Source organism: Rattus norvegicus, chromosome X, assembly GCF_021556685.1.
Source record: "Rattus norvegicus strain SHRSP/BbbUtx chromosome X, alternate assembly SHRSP_T2T, whole genome shotgun sequence".
In the NCBI taxonomy this organism is placed as follows: Eukaryota; Metazoa; Chordata; class Mammalia; order Rodentia; family Muridae; genus Rattus; species Rattus norvegicus.
Window position 1 is genome coordinate 96,138,790 of NC_141554.1, and position 22,860 is coordinate 96,161,649.

Genomic DNA, 22,860 nt, shown 5'->3' on the forward strand with positions numbered 1-22,860 from the left:
GTGTTCATCTATTTTAAGCAGAATGTATATACGGAAATTTATTTTCTTGATGCCACTGTAATTTTCCTCAGCTTGATAGAAGAAATCTGTAAGAGAGCTCTGTTCTCCTCATCATTCCATTTAAGAAATAAAATTAATAAAAAATTAAATGGTTACCTAAAAATAGTAAGAACCCCAGTACCAGGTAAAAGAAACTCCCCTTCAAGTTGTTAATAATTGGAGTTTAAGAGATTCTGAAAACAATATAGCCTATTGCAATTTCCCTTGATTTCTTCTCAGAAGTTGAAGGTAAGACCCTATTGTAAAGTGGGTCTATATCAGACAGAGAGCTTGCAAAAATAAAGTTGATATTAAGTTAAAAGTTTCCTACTACATGAGGACCAGCTCTCTCTCTCTCTCTCTCTCTCTCTCTCTCTCTCTCTCTCTCTCTCTCTCTCTCTCTCTCTCTCTTTATTAACTTGAGTATTTCTTATATACATTTTGAGTGTTATTCCCTTTCCCGGTTTCCTGGCAAACATCCCCCTCCAACCTCCCGTTTCTTATCGGTGTTCCCCTCCCCATCCTACCCCCATTGCCACCCTCCCCCAACAATCTAGTTCACTGGGGGTTCAGTCTTAGCTGGACCCAGGGCTTCCCCTTCCATTGGTGCTCTTACTAGGATATTCATTGCTACCTATGAAGTCAGAGTCCAGGGTCAGTCCATGTATAGTCTTTAGGTAGTAGCTTAGTCCCTGGAAGCTCTGGTTGCTTGGCATTGTTGTTCATAAGGGGTCTCGAGCCCCTTCAAGCTCTTCCAGTTCTTTCTCTGATTTCTTCAACGGGGGTCCTATTCTCAGTTCAGTGGTTTGCTGCTGGCATTCGCCTCTGTATTTGCTGTATTCTGGCTGTGTCTCTCAGGAGCGATCTACATCCGGCTCCTCTCGGTCTGCACTTCTTTGCTTCATCCATCTTGTCTAATTAGGTGGCTGTATTTGTATGGGCCACATGTGGGGCAGGCTCTGAATGGGTGTTCCTTCAGTCTCTGTTTTAATCTTTGCCTCTCCCTTCCCTGCCAAGGGTATTCTTTTTCCTCATTTAAAGAAGGAGTGAAGCATTCACATTTTGATCATCCGTCTTGAGTTTCATTTGTTCTAGGCATCTAGGGTAATTCAAGGATTTGGGCTAATACCCACTTATCAATGAGTGCATACCATGTGTGATTTTCTGTGATTGGGTTACCTCACTCAGGATGATATTTTCCAGTTCCAACCATTTGCCTACGAATTTCATAAAGTCATTGTTTTTGATAGCTGAGTAACATTCCATTGTGTAGATGTACCACATTTTCTGTATCCATTCCTCTGTTGAAGGGCATCTGGGTTCTTTCCAGCTTCTGGCTATTATAAACAAGGCTGCTATGAACATAGTGGAGCATGTGACTTTTTTATATGTTGGGGCATCTTTTGGGTATATGCCCAAGAGAGGTATAGCTGGATCCTCAGGCAGTTCAATGTCCAATTTTCTGAGGAAACTCCAGACTGATTTCCAGAATGGTTGTACCAGTCTGCAATCCCACCAACAATGGAGGAGTGTTCCTCTTTCTCCACATCCTCGCCAGCATCTGCTGTCACCTGAGTTTTTGTTCTTAGCCATTCTCACTGGTGTGAGGTGAAATCTCAGGGTTGTTTTGATTTGCATTTCCCTTATGACTAAAGACGTTGAACATTTCTTTAGGTGTTTCTCAGCCATTCGGCATTTGTCAACTCTGAATTCTTTGTTTAGCTCTGAACCCCATTTTTTTTCTTTTTTCTATTTATTAACTTGAGTATTTTTCATATATATTTAGAGGGTTATTCCCTTTCCCGGTTTCCGGGCAAACATCCCCCTCCCCCGTCCCCTTTCTTATCAGTGCTCCTCTCCCCATCCTCCCCCCACTGCCGCCCACCCCCCAACAATCTAGTTCACTGGGGGTTCAGTCTTAGCAGGACCCAGGGTTTCCCCTTCCACTGGTGCTCTTACTAGGATATTCATTGCTACCTATGAGGTCAGAGTCCAGGGTCAGTCCATGTATAGTCTTTAGGTAGTGGCTTTGTCCTTGGAAGCTCTGGCTGAACCCCATTTTTAATAGAGTTATTTGTCTTCCTGCGGTCTAACTTCTTGAGTTCTTTGTATATTTTGGATATAAGGCCTCTATCTGTTGTAGGATTGGTAAAGATCTTTTCCCAATCTGTTGGTTGTCATTTTGTCCTAACCACAGTGTCCTTTGCCTTACAGAAGCTTTGCAGAACCCATTTGTCGATTCTTGATCTTAGAGCATAAGCCATTGATGTTTTGTTCAGGAAATTTTTTCCATTGCCCATGTGTTTGAGATGCTGCCCTAGTTTTTCTTCTATTAGTTAGAGTGTATCTTTTCTGATGTGGAGGTCCTTGATCCACTTGGACTTAAGCTTTGTAAAGGGTGATAAGCATGGATCGATCTGCATTCTTCTACATGGTGACCTCCAGTTGAACCAGCGCTATTTGCTGAAAATGCTATCTTTTTTCCATTTAATGGTTTTGGCTCCTTTGTCAAAAATCAAGTGCCCATAGGTGTGTGGGTTCATTTCTGGGTCTTCAACTCTGTTCCATTGGTCTATCTGTCTGTCTCTGTACCAATACCATGCAGTTTTTATCACAATTGCTCTGTATTACTGCTTGAGTTCAGGGATAGTGATTCCCCCTGAAGTCCTTTTATTGTTGAGGATAGTTTTAGCTATCCTGGGTTTTTTGTTATTCCAGATGAATTTGCAAATTGTTCTGTCTAACTCTTTGACGAAATGGATTGGTATTTTGATGGGGATTGCATTGAATATGAAGACCGCTTTATGTAAAATGGCCATTTTTACTATCTTAATCCTGCCAATCCATGAGCATGGGAGATCTTTCCATCTTCTGTGGGCTTCTTCAATTTCTTTCTTCAGAGTCTTGAAGTTCTTATTGTGCAGATCTTTTAATTGCTTGGTTAAAGTCACATCGAGGTACTTTATATTATTTGGGTCTATTATGAAGGGTGTTGTTTCCCTAATTTCATTCTCGGCTTGTTTCTCTTTTGTGTAGAGCAAGGCTACTGATTTATTTGAGTTAATTTTATACCCAGCCACTTTGCTGAAGTTGTTTATCACCTTTAGTAGTTCTCTGGTGGAACTTTTGGGATCACTTAAATATACTATCATATCATCAGCAAATAGTGATATTTTGACTTCTTCTTTTCCGATCTCTATCCTCCTTGACCTCCTTTTGTTGTCTGATTGCTCTGGCTAGAACGTCAAGAACTATATTAAATAAGTAGGGAGAGAGTGGGCAGCCTTGCCTAGTCCCTGATTTTGGTGGGATTGCTTCAAGTTTCTCTCCATTTAGTTTAATGTTAGCAACTGGTTTGCTGTATATGGCTTTTACTATGTTTAGGTATGGGCCTTGAATTACTATTCTTTCCAGGACTTTTATCATGAAGGGGTGTTGAATTTGGTCAAATGCTTTCTCAGCATCTAATGACATGATCATGTGGTTTTGTTCTTTCAGTTTGTTTATATAATGGATCACGATGATGGTTTTCCGTATATTAAACCATCCCTGCCTGCCTGGGATGAAGCCTACTTGATCATGGTGGATGATTGTTTTGATGTGCTCTTGAATTCGGTTTGCCAGAATTTTATTGAGTATTTTTGTGTCGATATTCATAAGGGAAATTGGTCTGAAGTTCTCTTTCTTTGTTGGGTCTTTGTGTGGTTTAGGTATAAGAGTAATTGTGGCTTCATAGAAGGAATTCGGTAGTGCTCCATCTGTTTCAATTTTGTGGAATAGTTTGGATAATATTGGTACGAGGTCTTCTATGAAGGTATGATAGAATTCTGCACTAAAACTGACTGGACCTGGGCTCTTTTTGGTTGGGAGACCTTTAATGACTGCTTCTATTTCCTTAGGAGTTATGGGGTTGTTTAACTGGTTTATCTGTTCCTGATTTAAATTTGGTACCTGGTATCTGTCTAGGAAAATGTCCATTTCCTGCAGATTTTCAAGTTTTGTTGAATATAGGCTTTTATAGTAAGATCTGATGATTTTTTGAAATTCCTCTGAATCTGTAGTTATGTCTCCCTTTTCATTTCTGATTTTGTTAATTTGGACATACTCTCTGTGTCCTCTCATTAGTCTGGCTAAGGGTTTATCTATCTTGTTGATTTTCTCAAAGAACCAACTTTTGGTTCTGTTGATTCCTTCTATGGTCCTTTTTGTTTCTACTTGGTTGATTTCAGCTCTGAGTTTGATTATTTCCTGTGTTCTACTCCTCCTGTGTGCATTTGCTTCTTTTTTTTTTCTAGAGCTTTTAGGTGTGCTGTCAAGCTGTTGACATATGCTCTCTCCTGTTTCTTTCTGCAGGCACTCGGATCTATGAGTTTTCCTCTTAGCACAGCTTTCATTTGTCCCATAAGTTTGGGTATGTTGTACCTTCATTTTCATTAAATTCTAAAAAGTCTTTAATTTCTGTCTTTATTTCTTCCTTGACCAAGTTATCATTGAGTAGAGCATTGTTCAATTTCCACGTACGTGTGGGCATTCTTCCCTTATTGTTATTGAAGACCAGATTTAGGCCGTGGTGGTCCGATAGCATGCATGGGATTATTTCTATCTTTCTGTACCTGTTGAGGCCCGTTTTTTGACCAATTATATGGTCAATTTTGGAGAAAGTACCATGAGGAGCTGAGAAGAAGGTATATCCTTTTGCTTTAGGATAGAATGTTCTATAAATATCTGTTAAGTCCATTTGGCTCATGACTTCTCTTAGTGTGTCTACATCTCTGTTTAATTTCTCTTTCCATGATCTGTCCATTGATGAGAGTGGGGTGTTGAAATCTCCTACTATTATTGTGTGAGGTGCAATGTGTGTTTTGAGCTTAAGTAAGGTTTCTTTTAGGTATGTAGGTGCCCTTTTATTTGGGGCATAGATATTTAGGATTGAGAGTTCATCTTGGTGGATTTTTCCTTTGATGAATATGAAGTGTCTTTCCTTATCTTTTTTGATGAATTTTAGTTGAAAATTGATTTTATTTGATATTAGAGTGGCTACTCCAGCTTGCTTCTTCAGACCATTTGCTTGGAAAGTTGTTTTCCAGCCTTTCACTCTGAGGTAGTGTCTGTCTTTGTCTCTGAGGTGTGTTTCCTGTAGGCAGCAGAATGCAGGGTCCTCATTGCGTATCCAGTTTTTTATTCTATGTCTTTTTATTGGGGAGTTGAGGCCATTGAGTTGAGAGATATTAAGGAATAGTGATTATTGCTTCCTGTTATATTCATATTTGGATATGAGGTTATGTTTGTGTGCTTTTCCTCTCTTTGTTTTGTTGCCAAGATGATTAGTTTCTTGCTTCTTTTAGGGTATAGCTTGCATCCTTAGGTTGGGCTTTACCATTTATTATCCTTTGTAGTGCTGGGTTTGTGGAAAGATATTGTGTAAATTTGATTTGTCATGGAATATCTTGGTTTCTCCATCTATGTTATTTGAGAGTTTTGCAGGATACAGTAACCTGGCATTTGTGTTCCCTTAGGGTCTGTATGACATCTGTCCAGGATCTTCTGGCTTTCATAGTTTCTGGCGAAAAGTCTTGTGTGATTCTGATAGGTCTGCCTTCATATGTTACTTGACCTTTTTCCCTTACTGCTTTTAATATTCTTTCTTTATTTTGCGCGTTTGTTGTTTTGACTATTATGTGAAGGGAGGTGTTTCTTTTCTGGTCCAATCTATTTGGAGTTCTGTAGGCTTCTTGTTTGCCTATGGGTATCTCTTTTTTTAGGTTAGGGAATTTTTCTTCTATGATTTTGTTGAATATATTTACTGGCCCTTTGAGCTGGGAGTCTTCACTCTCTTCTATACCTATTTTCCTTAGGTTTGATCTTATCATTGAGTCCTGGATTTCCTGTATGTTTTGGACCATTAGCTTTTTCTGCTTTACATTATCTTTGACAGTTGAGTCAATGATTTCTATGGAATCTTCTGCTCCTGATATTCTCTCTTCCATCTCTTGTATTCTTTTGGGTGAAGCTCCTATCTCCAGCTCCTTGTCTCTTCTTTTGGTTTTCTATATCCAGGGTTGTTTCCATGTGTTCTTTCTTGATTGCTTCTATTTCCATTTTTAATTCCTTCAACTGTTTGATTGTGTTTTCCTGGAATTCTTTCAGGGATTTTTGTGACTCCTCTATGGACTTCTACTTGTTTATTTATGTTTTCCTGGAATTCTTTCAGGGATTTTTGCGATTCCTCTTTGTAGGCTTCTACCTGTTTATTAATGTTTTCCTGTGTTTCTCTAAGGGAGTTCTTCATGTCTTTCTTGAAGTCCTCCAGCATCATGATCAAATATGATTTTAAATCTAGGTCTTGTGTTTCTGGTGTGTTTGGATATTCAGTGTTAGGTTTGGTGGGAGAATTGGGCTCCGATGATGCCATGTAGTCTTGGTTTCTGTTGCTTGTGTTCCTGCGCTTGCCTCTCACCATCAGATTATCTCTAGTGTTACTTTGTTCTGCTATTTCTGACAGTGGCTAGACTGTCCTATAAGTCTGTGTGTCAGGAGTGCTGTAGACCTGTTTTCCTGTTTTCTTTCAGCCAGTTATGGGGACAGAGTGTTCTGCTTTCAGGCGTGTAGTTTTTCCTATCTACAGGGCTTCAGCTGTTCCTATGGGCCTGTGGCTGGAGTTCACCAGGCAGGTCACTTGCAGCAGAAAAGTTGGTCTTACCTGTGGTCCCGAGGCTCAAGTTTGCTCGTGGGGTGTTGCTTATGAGCTCTCAGTGGCGGCAGCAACCAGGAAGATCTACGCTACCCTTTCCGGGAGCTTCAGTGCACCAGGGTTCCAGATGGCATTTTGTGTTTTCCTCTGGTGTCACAGATGTGTGTAGAGTGCAGTCTCTTCTGGTTTCCCAGGCGTGTCTGCCTCTCTGAAGGATTAGCTCCCCCTGCCACGGGATTTGGGTGCAGAGAACTGTTCATCAGGTAGATCCCTTCAGGTTCTGGTGGTGTCTCAGACGCAGCGGTCCTGCTGCTCTTGGGCCCTCCTCTATGGGAACCCAGAGGCCTTATACAGTTTCCTCTTGGTCCAGGGATGGACCAGCTTTTTTAATATCAAAAGATGCTATTCAAGCTGCTAAGGGAAAAAATCAATTAATAGTTTTACCCAGATATAAAGCCTAAAACCTACAAAAATATCTGGCATGGCAACATATGCTCAATGCAGCAATAATGGTGTTACTTTCTTAATTGTAAACAAAAAAATTCTTACTAGATGGAAACCTGCTGGGAACCTACCTAAGCAATGGTTCTCTATGGAAAGCAGCCAAAGGGGTGGAGCAAATGCCAGGACAAATCTTGGTTTTCTGTGAGAGGGTTTGCTTATTATTGAATAATGTTTGTTTACTTGTCCTTATAAGTTAAACTATAGCCCTTTGGTAATTAACACCCAACTAATAAAGAGCAAGGGATTGTTCTTTTCCCAAGAGGGCCTTCCTGTCCCTGGACCCAAGGCTGGGAGTTTATTAACTCCTTGTCAGCTAGAAAAATATCACAGAAATAAGCACTCTTATACAAGCAAATATGCATAGTCACAAAGATATTCATATGTATTCATACACACAATCATATACATACATTATTTATCCAGGTCCATCCATTAGTTTCAACTCCAGAAAAATTCACCCGTACTTCCATACATACACCTATACTTATACGTGTATATATAAATGTTCGTAGGTAGCCTAAATGTACTGAGTAGGTTGTGTGTACATATATATATATATATATATATATATATATATATATATATATTCATATATATGCATATACAGTATGTGTGTTTGTGCGTGTGTGTGTGTGTGTGTATGTGTGTGAGTGAGTGTATGTGTGTGTGTGAGTATGTGTATTTGTGTAAAAGAATAAAACTTACCTTTCAGGTTGACTATAAAACTCTTATCTGATGAATAAAGTTAGTGAAAGGGAATGAACAGTTTATCATTAGAAGCCAGTATTTTCCATCCTGACAACCATTACTAGAGCTGCATATCTTTGGGAAAACAACATGGCCCTTTGTGTCTAAGTTCCCTTGTGGTAAAATACAAACAACATATTTTTCTTTAGAGTAACTGGAAGTTCTACATGAAATGTGTATTTAAAGGCGTTACATAGATGTTTTATTCTTTAAATAAATATTCAATGGATAATGGTCATACCGTTTCAGAATGGAATATCCCTTAAATGTTACTCTTGAATCTTCCAAATTTACTATCTTTAGAACTAGGATTTGCCATCTTATCTCACTGTACTTTTATCCACAAATATTAATATTTAGAGCAAACATCAGACTCACACAAATAGATGTTTTAATTGATCAAAGTGCTCCTATTGTTACAATTAATATAGTATGTTAATATAATATGTTTTGTTAATAAAAATGTCCCACAGAACAATAGTATCTGGTTAAATAACAGCTTTTCAAATATAAAAAAAAATTTGTAGTTCTTATACTTACATGATTTTATTGCACTGGAAATATACAGCCTTGATTAATGGTATATTTAGTAGTATCAAAAAATAATGAAAAAGAGGCCATTAATTGGAAAAGGAATAAGGAGGTTATATGTGAAGGATTTGATGGAGAAAAGGAACTTATAATCATATTATACATTTAAAATATAAGAAAAATGATTTTTGAAAAACAGATGCAAACTGAATTTCTACTTAGAATCTTTCCCTATATTCATCATAACTTCAAATTTTAGTTTACTCTGCTGACAGAAATAATATGCTTTTCCCCTTCAAATCAGTTTTAAGTAGCTCACTGAAAATTGTTTAGTCTGTAACCTGTGCATCTACACAAATGGCATTAATAGCAAAGGTTGAAAATGTGTTGTCCACCTCTGAGATTTCAGAACCACTGCTTTGTTGACTTACTTCATTTACCATAATTGCAAATTAAAGTTTACTGAATATGTACTTATCAAAGTCTACATTTCAAGCATAAGTTCAAGTAGCCATCTCATTTCCCCTCAAAGTGATTAACTACTAGGGTATGCTAGGTCAGTAGTCTCTGTGGCTAGATGATTTGATGTGGAAATAGAAAGTATTTCTCTAAAAACTATACCACTAATACATGAAGTAGACACAACTCTTCAAACAGCTAGCTTTTAAGAGCTACTACAATAAGCATTCTTTCTTTATGATATTTGTATAGAATTACAGTACCCTCAGTATCAAAAAAAAAAAAAAACAAAGTAAAAATAAAAAACCCACAGGAAGATCATTCTGCCAGTATCCTCTCAGTAAGTGACAGAAACAAAAGCCAGTTGAGGGATTGATTGCTTCATGTTGTTTCACACCTTTCCTTATCTCTCTTCTCCTCTCATTCTTTGCTCTCAAATCCATGGCTTGCACTCTAATATAAACCGTCAGCACATTAATTGAGCCTCAGGCTATGTTTAATTAGAACTAGGGTACAACTCAAGGTAAAACTAAATGTAATTCATATAAAAGTACACAAACTGTAAGGCAAAGGACACTGTGGTTAGGACAAAACGGCAACCAACAGATTGGGAAAAGATCTTTACCAATCCTACAACAAATAGAGGGCTTATATCCAAAATATACAAAGAACTCAAGAAGTTAGACCGCAGGGAGTCAAATAACCCTATTAAAAATGGGGTTCAGAACTAAACAAAGAACTCACACCTGAGGAATGATGAAGGGCTGAGAAACACCTAAAGAAATTTTCAACATCTTTAGTCATACGGGAAATGCAAATCAAAACAACATTGAGATTTCACGTCACACCAATGAGAATGGCTAAGATCAAAAACTCAGGTGACAACAAATGCTTGCGAGGATGTGGAGAAAGAGGAACACTCCTCCATTGTTGGTGGGATTGCAGACTGGTAAAACCATTCTGGAAATCAGTCTGGAGGTTCCTCAGAAAATTGGACATTGAACTACCTGAGGACCGAGCTATACCTCTCTTGGGCATATACCCACAAGGTGCCCCAACATATAAAAAAGACATGTGCTCCACTATGTTCATAGCAGCCTTATTTATAATAGCCAGAAGCTGGAAAGAACCCAGATGCCCTTCAACAGAGGAATGGATACAGAAAATGTGGTACATCTACACAATGGAATATTACTCAGCTATCAAAAACAATGACTTTATGAAATTCGTAAGCAGATGGTTGGAACTGGAAAATATCATCCTGAGTGAGGTAACCCAATCACAGAAAAACACACATGGTATGCACTCATTGATAAGTGGCTATTAGCCCAAATACTTGAATTACCCTAGATGCCTAGAACAAATGAAACTCAAGACGGATGATCAAAATGTGAATGCTTCACTCCTTCTGTAAAAGGGGAACAAGAATACCATTGGCAGGGAATAGAGAGGCAAAGATTAAAACAGACACAGAAGGAACACCCATTTAGAGCCTGCCCCACATGTGGCCCATACATATACAGCCATCCAATTAGACAAGATGGATGAAGCAAAGAAGTGCAGGCCGACAGGAGCCGGATGTAGATCGCTCCCGAGAGACACAGCCAGAATACAGCAAATACAGAGGCGAATGCCAGCAGCAAACCACTGAACTGAGAATAGGACCCCCATTGAAGGAATCACAGAAAGAACTGGAAGACCTTGAAGGGGCTCGAGACCCCATATGTACAACAATACCAAGCAACCAGAGCTTCCAGGGTCTAAGCCACTACCTAAAGAATATACATGGACTGACCCTGGACTCTGACCTCATAGATAGCAATGAATATCCTAGTAAGAGCACCAGTGGAAGAGGAAGCCCTGGGTCCTGATAAGAATGAACCCCCAGTGAACTAGATTGTTGAGGGGAGGGCAGCAATAGGGGGAGGGTGGTGAGGGGAACACCCATAAAGAAGGGGAGGGGGAGGGATTAGGGGGATGTTTGCCTGGAAAACGGGAAAGGGAATAACATTCGAAATGTAAATAAGAAATTCTCAAGTTAATAAAAAAAAAGTACACAAAAATAAAACCTATAATCTGAATCTGCATTTGTCACCCTCATTCCTAGTTCATAACCCGGGAATGGAAACATGTATATCAATAGTGTATAATGCTATTTATAGTCAGGTATCAATAATTGTTTCTTTTTCTCCATTTTTATTAAATGGGGTATTTCTTATTTACATTTCAATTGTTATTCCCTTTCCTGGTTTCCAGGCCAACATCCCCCTAAGCTCTCCCCCGCAACTTCTATATGAGTGTTCCCTCCGTATCCTCCCTCCATTATTGCCCTCCACCAACAATCCCATTCACTGCGGGTTCAGTCTTGGCAGGACCTAGGGCTTCCCCTTCAACTAGTGCCCTTACTAGGATATTCATTGCTACCTACGCAGTTGCAGTTGGTTGGTATTGTTGTTCATATGGGATCATAAGCTCCTTCAATATCTTTCAGTCCTTTCTCTGATTCCTTCATCGGGTGTCCTGTTCTCAGTTCAATGGATTTGCTGCTGGCATTCTCCTATGTATTTGCCGTATTCTGGCTGTGTCTCTCAGGAGAGATCTATATCCAGTTCCTGTCAGCCTGTTCTTCTTTGCTTCATCCATCTTATCTAGTTTGGTGGCTGTATATGTATGGCCCACATGTGGGGCAAGCTCGGAATGGGCATTCCTTCAGCCTCTGTTCTAAACTTTGCCTCGCTATTCCCTCCCAAGGGTATTCTTGTTCCCCTTTTACAGAAGGAGTGAAGCATTCGCATTTTGGTCATCCTCCTTGAGTTTCATGTGTTCTGTGCATCTAGGGAAATTCGAGCATTTGGGCTAATATCTCCACATTTCAATGAGTGCATACCATGTGTGTTTTTCTGTGATTGGGTTACCTCACTCAGGATGATATTTTCCAGTTCCATTCATTTGCATATGAATTTCAAAAAGTCGTTGTTTTTGATATCTGAGTAGTATTCCACTGTGTAGATGTACCACATTTTCGGTATGCATTCCTCTGTTGAAGGGCATCTGGGTTCTTTCCAGCTTTGGGCTATTATAAATAAGGTTGGTATGAACATAGTGGAGCATGTGTCTTTGTTATATGTTGGGTTACCTTGTGGTTATATGCCCAAGAGAGGTATAGCTGGGTCCTCAGGTAGTTCAATGTCCAATTTTCTGGGGAACCTCCAGACTGATTTCCAGAATGGTTGTACCAGTCTTCAATCCACCAACAGTGGAGCAGTGTTCCTCTTTCTCCTCATTCTCGACAGCAACTGCTGTCACCTGCATTTTTGATCTTAGACATTCTCACTGGTGTGAGGTGAAATCTCACGGTTCTTTTGACTTGCATTCCCTTATGACTAAAGATGTTGAACATTTCTTTAGGTGCTTCTCAGCCATTCAGTATTCCTCAGCTGTGAATTCTTTGTTTAATTCTGAACCCCATTTTTAGTAGGGTTATTTGTCTCCTTGCAGTCTAACTTCTTGAGTTCCTTGTGTATTTTGCATGTAAGCCCTCTATCAGTTGAAGGATTGGTAAAGTTCTTTTCCCTATCTCTTGGGTGCCATTTTGTCCTAACAACAGTGTCTTTTGCCTTACAGAAGCTTTGTAGTTTTATGAGATCCCATTTGTCCATTCTTGATCTTAGATCATAAGCCATTGGTGTTTTGTTCAGGAAATTTTCTCCAGTGCCCATGTGTTCGAGATACTTCCCCACTTTTTCTTCTATTAGTTTGAGTGTATCTGTTTGATGTGGAGGTCCTTGATCCACTTGGACTTAAGCTTTGTACAGGTGATAAGAATGGAGGAATCTTCATTCTTCTACATGCTGACATCCAGTTGAACCAGCACCATTTGCTGAAAATGCTATCTTTTTTCCATTGGGTGGTTTGGGATCCTTTATCAAAAATCAAGTGACCATAGATAGGTCTGTGGGTTCATTTCTGGGTCTTCAATTCTATTCCACTGGTCTATCTGTCTGTCTCTGTACCAATACCATACAGTTTTTATCACTATTGCTCTGTAATACTGCTTGAGTTCAAGATAGTGATTCCCCCGTAAGTCCTTTTATTGTTGAGGATAGTTTTAGCTATCCTGGCATTTTCTTATACCAGAAGAATTTGCAAATTGTTCTATCTAACTCTATGAAAAATTGGGTTGGAATTTTGATGGGGATTGCATTGAATATGTAGATTGCGTTTAGTTAAATGGTCCTTTTTACTGTATTAACCCTGCCAGTCCATGAGCATGGGAGATCTTTCTATTTTCTGAGATCTTCTTCAACTTCTTTCTTCAGAGACTTGAAGTTCTTAACATACAGACCTTTCACTTGCTTGGTTAAATCACACCGAGGTATTTTATATTATTTGGGTCCATTGTGAAAGTTGTCATTTCCCTAATTCTTTCTCAGCTTGTTTCTTTTTTCTATATAGGAAGGCTGCTGATTATTTGAGTTAATTTTTATCCAGCCACTTTGCTGAAGGTGTTTATCAGGTTTAGTAGTTCTCTGGTGGAACTTTTGGGATCACTTAATTATACTATCATCTCATATGCAAATAGTGATATTTTGACCTCTTCCTTTCCAATCTGTATCCCTTTGATCTCCTGTTGCTGTCTGGTTGCTCTGGCTAGGATTTGAGAACTATATGAATAAGTAGGGAGAGAGTGGGCAGCCTTGTCTATTCACTGATTTTAGTGGGAATGCTTGAAGTTTCTCTCCTTTTAGTTTAATATTAGCTACTGGTTTGCTGTATATGGCTTTTATTATTTTCAGGTATGGGCCTTGGATTCCTCTTCTTTCCAGGACTTTATCATGAAGCAGTGTTTAATTTTGTCAAATGCTTTCTCAGCATCTAATGAAATGATCTTGTGGGTTTTATCTTTCAGTTTATTTATATAGTGTATTACCTTAATGATATTCTATATATTAAATCATCCCTGTATAACTGGGATGAAGCCTACTTGATCATTATGGATGATCGTTTTGATATGCTCTTGGATTCTGTTTGCAAAAATTTTATTGAGTATCTTTGAGTCAATATTCATAAGGGAATTTGGTCTGAAGGTCTCTTTCCTTGTTGGGTCTTTGTGTGGTTAAAGTATAAGATTAATTGTGGCTTCATAGAAGGAATTCGGTAGTACTGTTTCAATTTTATGGAATAATTTGGTTAGTATTGGTATTAGGTCTTCTATGAAGTTCTGATAGAATTCTGCACTGAACCTTTCTGGACCTGAGCTCTTCTTCATTGGGAGACTTTTAACAACTGCTTCTATTTCATTAGGAGTTGTGGGGTTGTTGAAATGGTTTATCTGTTCCTGATTTAAGTCCGGTACCTGGTATCTGTCTAGGAAATTGTCCATTTCCTCCAGATTTTCAAGTTCTGTTGAATAAAGGATTTTGTAGTAGGATCTGATGATTATTTTTGAATTTACTCTGACTCTGTTGTTATGTCTCCCTTTTCATTTCTGATTTTGTTAATTTGGAACACTCTCTGTATCCTCTAGTTAGTTTGGCTAAGGGTTTATCTATCTTGTTGATTTTCTCAAAGAACCAGCTTTACGTTCTGTTTATTCTTTGTGTAGTCCTTTTTTGTTTCTACCTGGTTGATTTCAACTATGAGTTTGATTATTTCCTGCCTTCTACTCCTCCTGGTTGTATTTGCTTCTTTTTGTTCTAGAGCTTTTAGGTGTGCTGTCAAGCTGCTGATTTATGATCTCTTCTGTTTCTTTCTGCAGGTACTCATAACTATGTGTTTTTCTATTACCACAGCTTCCATTGTGTCCCAGAAGTTTGGATATGTTGTACATTCATTTTCATTAAATTATAAGGAGTCTTTAATTTCTTTCTTTCTTTCTTCCTTGACCAGGTTATCATTGAGTAGAGCATTGTTCAACTTCCATGTATATGTGGGCGTACTTTCCTTATTGTTATTGAAGGTCTGCTTTCGCCTATGGTGGTCTGATAGGGAGCATGGGATTATTTCTATCTTTCTGTATCTGTTGAGGCCTGCTTTAAGACCAATTATATGGTCAATTTTGGAGAAAGAACCAAAGGTGGCAAGATGAAGGTATATCCTTTTGTTTTAGGATAGAATGTTTTATAAATATCTGTTCAGTCGATTTGGTTCATGAATTCTCTTAGTCCGTATACATCTCTGTTTAATTTCTGTTTGAATGATCTGTCCATTGATGAGAGTGTTGAAATCTCCTACTATTATTGTGTGAGGTGCAATATGTGCTTTGATCTTTAGGAAGGTTTCTTTTATGTATATAGGTGCCCTTGTATTTGGAGCATGATATTTAGGATTAAAAGTTCATCTTGGTGGATTTATCCCATGATAAATATGAAGTATCCTTCGTTATTTTTTGATGACTTTTGGTTGAAAACTGATTTTATACGATATTAGAATGGCTACTCCAGCTTGCTTCTTCGACCATTTGCTTGGAAAATTGTTTTCCAGCCTTTTACTCTGAGGTAGTGTCTGTCTTTGTCTCTGAGGTATGTTTCCTGTAGGCAGTAAAATGCTGGGTCCTCATTGCGTATTGTTTGTTAATCTGTGTCTTTTTATTGGGGAATTGAGTCCACTGATATTGTGAGATATTAAGGAATAGTGATAGTTGCTTCCTGTTATATTAGTATTTGGATGTGAGATTATGTTTGTGTCCTTGTCTTCTCTTTGTTTTGTGGCCAAGACAATTAGTTTCTTGCTTTTTCTAGGGTGTAGCTTGCCTCCTCATGTTGGCCTTTATTTTCCTTTCCAGGGCTCGATTTGTAGAATGATATTGTGCAAATTTGGCTTTGCATTGTAGTATCTTGGTTTCTCCATCTATGTTAATTGAGAGTTTTGCTGAATACAGTAACCTGGGCTGGCATTTGTGTTCTCTTAGGGTCTGTATGACCTCTGTCCAGTATCTTCTGGCTTTCATAGTCTCTGGTGAGAAGTCTGGTGTGATTCTGATAGGTCTGCCTTTATAGGTTACTTGACCTTTTTCCCTTACTTCTTTTAATATTTTTTCTTTGTTTTGTGCACTAAGTGTTTTGACTATCATGCAAGTGAGGAGTTTCTTTTCTGGTCCGATCTATTTGGAGTTCTGTAGGTTTCTTGTATAATTATGGCTATCTCTTTCTTTTGGTTAGTGAAGTTTTCTTCTAGGATTTTGTTGAAGTTATTTACTGGTCCTTTGAGTTGGGAGTCTTCACTCTCTTCTATACCTCTTATCCTTAGGTTTGATCTTCTCATTTTGTCCTACATTTCATGTATATTTTGGGCCAGTAGCATTTTCTGTTTTACATTATCTTTGTCAGTTGTGTCCATGTTTTCTATGGATCTTCTCCTCCTGAGATTCTCTCTTCTTTCTCTTGCATTTTGTTGGTGATGCTCACATCTATGATTCCTGATCTCTTCCCTGGGTTTTCTATCTCCAAGGTTGTCCCCCTTTGTGCTTTCTTTATTGCTTCTATTTTCATTTTTAATTCCATCACCTGTTTTATTGTGTTTTCCTGTAATTCTTTCAGGGATTTTTGTGTTTTCTCTCTTTAGGCTCCTACTTATTCATTTGTGTCTTCCTGCATTTGTCTATGGCAGTTCTTTATGTCTATCTTGAAGTCCTAGATCATCATGATCAAATGTGATTTTAAATCTATATCTTGCTTTTTTGGTGTGTTCAGATGTTCAGTGCTCACTTTGGTGGGAGAATTGGGCTCCAGTGATGCCATATAGCCTTGGTTTCTGCTGCTTGGTTTCCTGCACTTGCCTCTCACCATCCGGTTGACTCTGGTGTTACCTTGTTCTGCTATTTCTCGCAGTGACTAAACCGTCCTATAGGCCTCTATGTCAGGAGTGCTGTAGACCTGTTTTCCTGTTTTCTTTCAGCCACTTATGGGAACAGAATGTTGTGCTTTCGGGCGCGTAGTCTTTCCTTTCTACTTGTCTTCAGATGTTCCTGTGGGTGTGTGTGCTGGTTCCACCAGGCAGGTCACTTGCAGCAGAAAAGTTGGTCTTACTTCTGGTCTCGGGCCTGAAGTCACTCCTCCGTGCTGGATTTCAGTTCTCTGTGAAGGTGGCAACCGGAAGGGCCTACCCCTCCTTCTCCCAGGTCCCTGTGCACAGGGGGCCCAGATGGTTCTAGTCGTTTGCCTCTAGAGTCAGAAATGTGTGGCAGAGAGTAGTCTCCTCTGGTTTCCCAGGCATGTCTGCCCCTCTGAAGGTCTAGCTCTCCCTCCCATTGGATTTGGGTGCAGGGAGTTTTTTGACTGGGTCCCTTCAGATCCAGGCAGTCTGGATGGCAGTGTTCCTGGAGCTTGAGTGCCACTATCTTCCTATTCCCAGAGGCCCTATACAGTTTCCTCTTAGGCCAGGGATGTGGGCAAAGGTGGGCAGTACTGGCAGTCTCTCTCATCTTGCAGTCTCAGGAGTGCCCACCTGTCTGGGCGATGAGCTTTCTCTCCCATGGGGTTTGGGAGCAGGGTGCTGTGGGCTGGGATTAGTGAGGTTTGGGTGCCAGCCTATATATTTCTTTATCAAAAAGTGTATACCCATCATACTTTCTCCAAATAAACATTTACAAATATTTTAACAAATATTGTTCTAAATATGAGTCTCTTTATGTCTTCTAGTTCTTGTCTTTAAAAAATCCCTATAGTCACACATAAATCTGTTTTTTTTCCATCCTCATGTATTCCCTTGCCTCAATGTACATTTTCTTCAGTGACACCAAGTGTCTTTCTCTTTCCCATAAAAATAATGTTACCATACTCCACTTGCAGAAAATATTCTTTACTGTGACTAATCATAATGACATATGACTGCAGTTTGAGATAATTTTAAATAGTTTCATCCTCTTTTTTTATGCAGTTAACTATGTTCACAGCTGTGGGTGTATCTGTATTTGAAATATATTTGCTGACAGCTTTACAATGGAGTACAGTCTAATGTAGGTTACAATTAATGGTTGCACAGCAACCCAAATCACCAAGCAAAGTAAAATTATAACTTTAGTTTTCTGCAGACTAATACTTTTATAAGAATATAAAATCTTGGCTCTAAAACAGGTGATGTCTTCATTACTTGATGTTTTCATGTGATTCACTTAATTTTGACTTTCTCTTATGCAATATATGATTACTTGTGGTAGAGATGTGATAGGTCAGCAAGTTTCAAAGTGTTAGTATACTTCATAGTATCCAACTTCTAATATAAGGTACACAAGCCCAGGAAAAAAAGAAGTAATATAGAATACAAGAAACTTGCCTATTCAATGAACAGAATACAGAAACATCAATAAATATTGAAAAAATGCTGAACATTCGTTCTTTTGTTTTATGGAATTTTTCCATATTTACATTTGAAATGTTATCCATTTTACCTATTTCCCCTCTGGAAAGCCCCTACCCATCCTCCTGTTTTTATGAGCATGCTGCCCCACCCACCCATACATTCCCTACTACCTGCCCAGTCATTCCCCTACACTGGGGCATGGAGCTTTCATAGGACCAAGGGTCTCACCTCCCATTGATGCCCAGCAAGGCCATCCTCTGCCACAGAAGCCACTGGAACCATGGGTCTCTCCATGTATACTCATTTGTTGGCAGTTTAGTCCCTGGGAGATCTATGGTATCTGATTGGTTTATATTTTTGTTTGTCCTATGGGGTTCCAAACCCCTTCAGCTCCTTCAGACTTTCTCTAACTCCTCCTTGGGGATCCAACTCTCAGTCCAATGATTGGCAGCCTGCATCCAACTCTGTATGTGTCAGGCTCTCAAAGAGACTCTCAGGATACATCCATATTGGGCTCCTGTGAGCAAGCTCTTCTTGGCATCCTCAATAGTGTCTGGGTTTGGTGACTGTAATAGGATGAATCTCCAGGTGATGCAATCTCTGGATGGATTTCCTTGAGTCTCTGCTCTAAATTTTGTCTCTATAGTTCCTTCTATGTTTAGCTCCTGCTTCTAAGTAGGACAGAAGCATTCCACACTTTGATCTTCCTTCTTCTTCAGCTGCATGTGGTCTATAACTTGTATCATGGGTATTCTGAGCTTTTGGGCTAATATCCAGTTATGAGTGAATGCATACCATATGTTTTCTTTGGGATTGGGTTACATTACACAGGCTATTTCCTAGTTCCATCCATTTGCCTAAGACTTTCAGAAAGTCATTGTTTTTAATAGCTCTGTAGTACTCCATTCTGTAAATGTACCATATTATCTGTATCTGTTCTTCTCTTTAAGAGTATCTGGGTTCTTTCCAGCTCTGGGATATTATAAATGAGGCTTCTACGAACATAGCGGTACCTGTGTCCTAGTTATATGTTGGAGCATATTTGGGGTATATGCCCAGGAATGGGATAGCTGGGTCCTCAGTTAGTACTATGTCCAATTTTCTGAAGGATCACGAGACTGATTTCCAGATTGGTTGTACAAGATTGTAGTGCCAGCAACAATGGAGGAACAATCTTCTTTCTTCACATTCTTGACAGCATCTGCTGTCACTTGAGTTGTTGATCTTAGCTGTTTTGACTGGTTTGAGGTAGAATCTCAGAGTTGTTTTTATTTGCATTTCCTCAATGACTAAGGATGTTGAACATTTCTTTAGATATTTCTCAGCCATTCAGTATTCTCAGGTGAAAATTCTTTCTTTGCTTCTGTATCCCATTTTTAATAGGGTTATTTGATTCTCTGGAGTCCGAATTCTTGAGTTCTTTGTATATAATGGATATTAGCCCTCTATCAGATGTAGGATTGGTAAAGATCTTTTTCCAATCTGTTGGTTACCATTTTGTCCTCTTGAGAGTGTCTGTTGCCTTAGAGAAGCTTCACAATTTTATGATGTCCAATTTGTCCATTGTTGATCTTAGAGCATAAGCCATTGGTGTTCTGTTCAGGAAATTTCCATTGTGCCCATGTATGTGAGGCACTTTCCCATGTTTTCTTCTTTTAATTTCAGTGTACCTGGTTTCATGTGGAGGTTGTTGATCCACTTGGAATTGAATTTGAACAAGGCTATGAGAATGGATTAATTTGCACTCTTCCTCATTCTTATTGCCAGTTGAAACAACACAATTTGTTGAAAATGTAGTCTTTTTCCACTGGATGACTATAGCTCCTTTCTCCAACACCAAGTCACCATAGGAATATAGGTCCTTTTCTGGGTCTTCAATTCTATTCCATTGATGTACCTGCCTGTCTCTGTACAAAAAGTTTACAATTTTTATCAACATTGCTGTGTAATAGAACTTGAAGTCAGGGACTGTGATTCTCCTAGATGTGCTAGTTTAAGCTATCCTGGGTTTTTTGTCATATTAAACATATTTGAAAATTGCTCTTTCTAACTCAATGAAGAATCAAGTTGGAAATTTGATGGGGACTGCATTGAATCTGTAGATTGCTTTGGGCAAGATGGTCATTTTTACAAATTTAATCCTTTCAATTCATGAGCATGGGAGTTATATTGGATTTACTATGTTTAGGCATAGGCCTTGTAGGCCAAATCATGCAAGACATTTAACATGGAGAGGCACTGAATTGTGTCAAATGTTCTCTCAGCATCTAATGAGATGACCTTTTTTTTTTACTTTGTTTACATAGTGGAAGACATTGATGGATTTCTGAATATTGAACTATCCCTGAATCCCTAGGATGAAGCCTACCTGATCATGATGGATGATCATATTTAAGAATTTTTGATACGGTTTTCCAGAATCTTATTTAGTATTTTTACATCCATATTCATAAGGATAGTGGTCTGATGTTCTCTTTTTTTGGTGTGTCTTTTTGTGTTTTTTTTTAGATATAAATGTAATTGTGGCTTCATAGCAGGAATTGGGTAATGTTCTTTCTGTTTCTGTTTTGTGGATAGTTTGGATAGGATTGGTATTATCTCTTCTATGAAGGTCGAAAAACATTCTGTACTAAACCCATCTGAATCTGGGCTTTTTTCTTTTGTTAGGAGACTTTTAATAACTACTTCTATTTCTATAGGAGTTATTTGACTGTTTAGAATGTTTATCTGATCCTGGCTTAACTTTGGTACCTTGTACTTGTCTAGAAAATTGTCTATTTCAACATTTTCCAGTTTTGTTGAACATAGGCTTTTGTAGTAAGATCTGATGATTTTTTGAATTTCCTCAGATGCTGTTCTTACATCTTCCTTTTCATTTATGATTTTGTTAATTTGTATACTGTCCGTGTACACTTTGGTAATTCCGGCTATGGGTTATTCAATGTGTTGATTTTCTCAAAGAATCAGCTCCTGGTTTTGTTGATTCTTTGTACAGTTCTTTTTGTTTGTACTTGGTTGATTTCAGACCTGAGTTTGATTATTTCCTGTCTTCTATTCCTCTTGGGTGTATTTGCTTATTTTTGTTTTATGGAGGTACTCAGAGCTATGCATTTTCCTCTTAGCACTGCTTTCATTGTATCCCATAAGTTTGGCTGTGTTGTGCCTTTATTTTCATTAGATTCTAAAAGGTCTTTAATATCTTTCTTTATTTCCTCCTTGGTCAAGTTGTCTTTGAGTAGAATGTTGTTCAACTTCCATGTGTATGTGGGATTTCAGTCACTTTTGTTGTTATTGAAGACCAGCCTTAGTCTGTTGAGATCTGATAAGTTGCATGGGATTATTTCAATATTCTTGTATCTGTTGAGGCATGTTTTGTGACCAATTGCATGGTCCATTTTAGAGATGGTACCATGAGGTGCTGAGAAGTACTTATATTCCTTTTTTTGATGAAATGTTATATAAATATCTGTTAAATCAATTTAGTTCATAAATTCTGTTACTTTCTCTGTGTCTCTGTTTAGTTTCTGTTTCAATGATCTGTCCACTGCTGAGAGTGGAGTGTTGAAGGCTCCCATTATTTAAGGTGCAATGTGTGCTTTGAGGTTTAGTAAGGTTTCTTTTATAAATATAGGTGCCCTTACATTTGGAGCATACATATTCAGGATCAAGAGTTAATCTTGCTGGACTTTTCCTTAGACGAATGTAGTGCCCTTCTTTATCTTTTGGTTGAAAGTTCACTTTATTGGTTACTAGAATGGCTACTTCAACTTGTTTCTCTGGACCATTTATTTGTAAGATAGTTTTCCAGTCTTTTACTCTGAGGTAGCATCGGTCTTTGTCACTGAGGTATGTTTCTTGTACTAAGCGAAATGCTGGGTCCTCTTTATGAACCCAGTCTGTTAGTCTATGTCTTTTTACTGGGGAATTGAGTCCATTGATGTTAAGAGATATTAAGGAATTTCCTGCTATTTTTGTTGTTAGAGGTTGAATTATCTTTGTGTGATTGTCTTCTTAGGGTTTCTTGCAAGAATATTATTTTCTTGCTTTTTCTATGGGGTACTTTCCCTCCTTGTGTTGGAGTTTTCCATCTATTACCCTTTTGAAGGCGGGATTTATTGAAAGATAATATGTAAATTCGGGTTTGTCATGGAATATCTTGGTATCACCATCTATGTTAATTGAGAGTTTTCTTGGATATAGTAGCCTAAGCTAGCATTTGTTTTCTTTTAAGGTCTATATGATATTTGCCAAGGACCTGGCTTTCATAGTCTGTGGTGAGAAATCTGGTATAATTCTAATACCTCTAACTTTATATGTTACTTAACCTTTTTACTATATTGATTTTAATATTCTTTCTTTGTTTGGTGCATATGGTGTTTTTATCATTATGTGACTGAAAGAATTTCTTTTCTGGACCAAACTATTTGGAGTTCTGAAGGTTTCCTGTTTGTCCATGTGCATCTCTTTCTTTAGGTTAGGGAAGTTTTCTTCTATAATTTTGTTGAAGATATTTAGTGTCCTTTTCATTTGGGAATCTTTACTCTCTTCTATACTTACTATCATTAGGTTTGTTGTTCTCTTCGTGGCCT